General features: G+C 38.1%; 1 long non-coding RNA gene across 1 annotated transcript; it reads right to left on the reverse strand.

The window, feature by feature from the left end:
* Positions 1 to 318: 318 nt before the first annotated feature.
* On the reverse strand, positions 319 to 498 carry LOC107706628 (uncharacterized). Its single transcript, XR_001636165.1, has 2 exons — positions 463 to 498; positions 319 to 400 (listed from the first exon to the last, which is right to left on the reverse strand). It is a non-coding gene; the product is annotated as an uncharacterized LOC107706628 (long non-coding RNA).
* Between the last annotated feature and the right edge of the window lie 2,965 nt (positions 499 to 3,463).

Raw genomic sequence — 3,463 nt, forward strand, 5'->3', positions numbered from 1 at the left:
ATATTTGTAAAGCACTGCAGTTTTTCTTTGGGTGCGATGAATGAAGCTGAAGTACTAGACTCTGTAGAATCTAAATTTGTTATTGTATTTCTGATGTTATCTATTTTAAGTCATTACTATTAAACTGTGAGGGAATATTTAGATCGGGTAACAGACAGAACCTTCTAAAAAAGTCTACAGAACCTTTCTTGTCCTCGTCGATACGTCAGAAGCGGTCCTGACACGATGATGGTCGTCGCGGGCGATGTGCTGCGTACCGTCTCGATCAGGCTCCTGAAGTTCCTCTTCCTCGCCCCGGGGCCTGGCTCGCATCTTCCACTGCGGGTGCACCCAGGGTCCGTGGTGTCCTGGCGCCAGAGTGAAGGACATCTGAGAAGATTGCGTCCTGGGTGCACGGGGCCTGTGCAGAGAAACACACGGAGTAGAGGTGGTGGGAGTGTTAGCAGCGCATTGTATACTTACCCCGGACTTGTGAGCATCAGCCCGGGATGTTTCCAGCGCGGCTCTCTGCTCCCTCAGCTGGGCCTGCTTCTCCACCAGGTCGCGGATCTGCTTCTCCACGGCCTCCAGCTCGAGCTGCATTCGTGTCCTCACCTGCACTCAAAGGTAGACACACATCCGCCATTAAAGCAAGTAACAGTGAGTAAAACAATGGTAATGTGTGTGAATAGAGTATTAGCAATGTAAGCGAGATAAGCGGCAACCACGCTGGCGATGCTAACGGGCTATAAGCTAATAGTGGACTCGGGAAATCAAAATAAAACTAGTGATAACATGGCGCTCTGATTGTTTTTGTTGTAGAATACGATAGGGGATATATTCACACGTTATAGAAACGGAAATGATGGTGTATAAAATTGATTTTAAGATAAAAAATAGACGATAAATAATTAACTTGACGGAGCTCAAACTCAGAACACGCGGCAGCAACCATGAGCTTACACTTTCTCCATAAATTTATTTAGTCTAATCACAGTAATATCATACTAATGTCCACTGGAATATGAGGTGATTTAGTTCTTATGTGATATCTGCTTTGGAGAAGTTGTGCAGAGATTCATGTTTTTTCAAGTCAAACAAAACAAGAGCAAAAAGAGATTGTATTGTCAGGGCCACAAAGATGATTTCAAGAGCTGAAATCTATCAAAAATGATGCCTCATCATAGATGCATTGAAGCCAGAACTCTATCACAGTGTGCAGTTTCCATTTCCTTTCTGTTACACAACGGAATCTAAAACTCAGGATATTGAGTCAGTCATTGCCATCAACAATAATGCAGAGCGCACTGACGCATTATATGAGTCCAGCATCATTCTGACAAGCATTAACAGCTCTCTGATTGCAGCTGTGGGATTTTAAAATAGACTGTGCATAAAAATGAACATCAAAAGCATTACCTGTGCAATGCATCAATATTCTAATGATATACTTCTCAAACTACTTTTCATATTGTAAATTACAGATTGCATATGAAATATGTTTAAGGGAGCAATATCTTTTTAGATGTATCTATAAGATGATATAATTCATTCATTTATAGTATTCATTTGTGCAGCGTGGATATAAGACATCTTACTCAAGTTGCAACCCTAAAAAACATGTGTGAACAAAAAATCTTTTGCCTGCCCTGAACTATCAAAGGAGGGACCCGGGTGACAAATAAATACTTTTGGAATTCACTGGCAGATGCTTGACCTCGCAGATGATCATGAAACGAGAAATAATGTAAGGAGGGCACAGTGGTGCAGAGCAGCAGCTGCTGAGAGGAAATGAACAGGACCACCCTCAAATGAATGAAGGCCTGCTACAGTGTTCAATTGTTATGATGTGACCAACAAGTGGTTGTTCTTTGTGGGAATGGTCATGCCAATTCTTACGATATGTTCTGAGCATCCCACCAAATGAGCATTGAATTTTATACTGGAAGGAAAATGTGAAGCACAACAAGAAACTCAGTCACTCGTTTTTTCAGCATCATTACTCCAGTTTTCAGTGTCACATGATCCTAGAAATCATTCTAATATGCTGATTTGGTGTTCAAGAAACATTTCCTATTATTACTGTATCAAGCCGTGATTATTTATTTATTAGAATTTGTTGATGAGCATAGACTTTGACATTCTATTTTAAAAAATCCATTTAAAAATGCTGTTCTTTATATTGTACTTTATATTCATTTAAAAAGTTTGGGAAAAATTATAGATTCGTAATAATAAATGTTTCTTGATCAGCAATTCAGCATATTAGAATGATTTCTGAAGGATCATTTGACACTGAAGACTGGAGTAATGATGCTGAAAATTCAGCTTTGCATCACAGGAATAAATTATATATGAAAATTCATTCAAATAGAAAAGTTTTTTAAAATTGTAATGATATTTCAAAATATTACTGTGTTTAACTGTATTTTTGATCAAATAAATGGAGCCTTGGTGAGCATAAGATAATTCTTTTAAAAACATTTTAAAATCTTACATTCTGATCTGCCATTACAGGAAAATTAAATACAATTGCATAAAAAACATTTAATTCAAAATGTTCTTACTGTATTTTTGATCAAATAAATGCCCTATTGTTGAGCATAACACACTACTTTCAAAAGCGTAAAAAATCTGACCAAACATTTTAACAGTAATGTAATATAAATATATAGTATAGTATAGAATTATATGCATAAATACAAATGTATACGTGATCTTTGAAAAGAATCAGATTTGCCTTATAAATAGATTTAATAATTACACACCCTTTTCTCTCTGTCTCTCGAAATGTCATCATTTATTACCTCTCGCAATGCTAAAGATGGAGCATTAATAGACTACAGATTACACAAGTCACTTCTCACTCTGAACAGTTTTGTAAGGCAAGCATCAACATTACTACTGCTCATACTTTGAATTATTCATTTGAACAAACCCCTAACCATAAGTATTAAACTTCAGTATAACACGTCCTGCAACATTTGTGCTACAGACATGAAAGATACCGCAAATCATATATGGTTTGTTGAAGATAAATGTGTGATTACTTGCTCATGATTCTCGGCTGCATGATAAAACCGGTGCACCCTCATGTTATATTCAGGAAAAGTACAAATTTAGTCTGCATTACTGAAACCTCAGCCATATGGCAATGATATTCTGGTCAGTTCAGATATTTCCAGAATTCTTGTATCCCGTGTCCTTTGGGGAGCTGCTAGAAAGCAGGCACAGATCTGTAGTGGAGAGGTGCTCAGTGTCCTCTGTATTCTCGTCATGATGGTTATTGTCTCAGCATTCCCATCATGCCTCCCTGATTCAGCCTCAGCATCCTAATCCTGTCGCATAGATGCGTCGGTGTGTCCGGATTGATAATAGGGTTTTACCAGTGTGGCTGTGAGACAGAATGATGAAGAGATAGAGTGTGTGTGAGTGTGTGAACATCATGCATTTGGGCTGGTAAAGGGATCGTTCTCCAAAAAAA

This window comes from Sinocyclocheilus rhinocerous, unplaced genomic scaffold (genome assembly GCF_001515625.1).
Source record: "Sinocyclocheilus rhinocerous isolate Xijiao unplaced genomic scaffold, SAMN03320098_v1.1 scaffold1285, whole genome shotgun sequence".
In the NCBI taxonomy this organism is placed as follows: Eukaryota; Metazoa; Chordata; class Actinopteri; order Cypriniformes; family Cyprinidae; genus Sinocyclocheilus; species Sinocyclocheilus rhinocerous.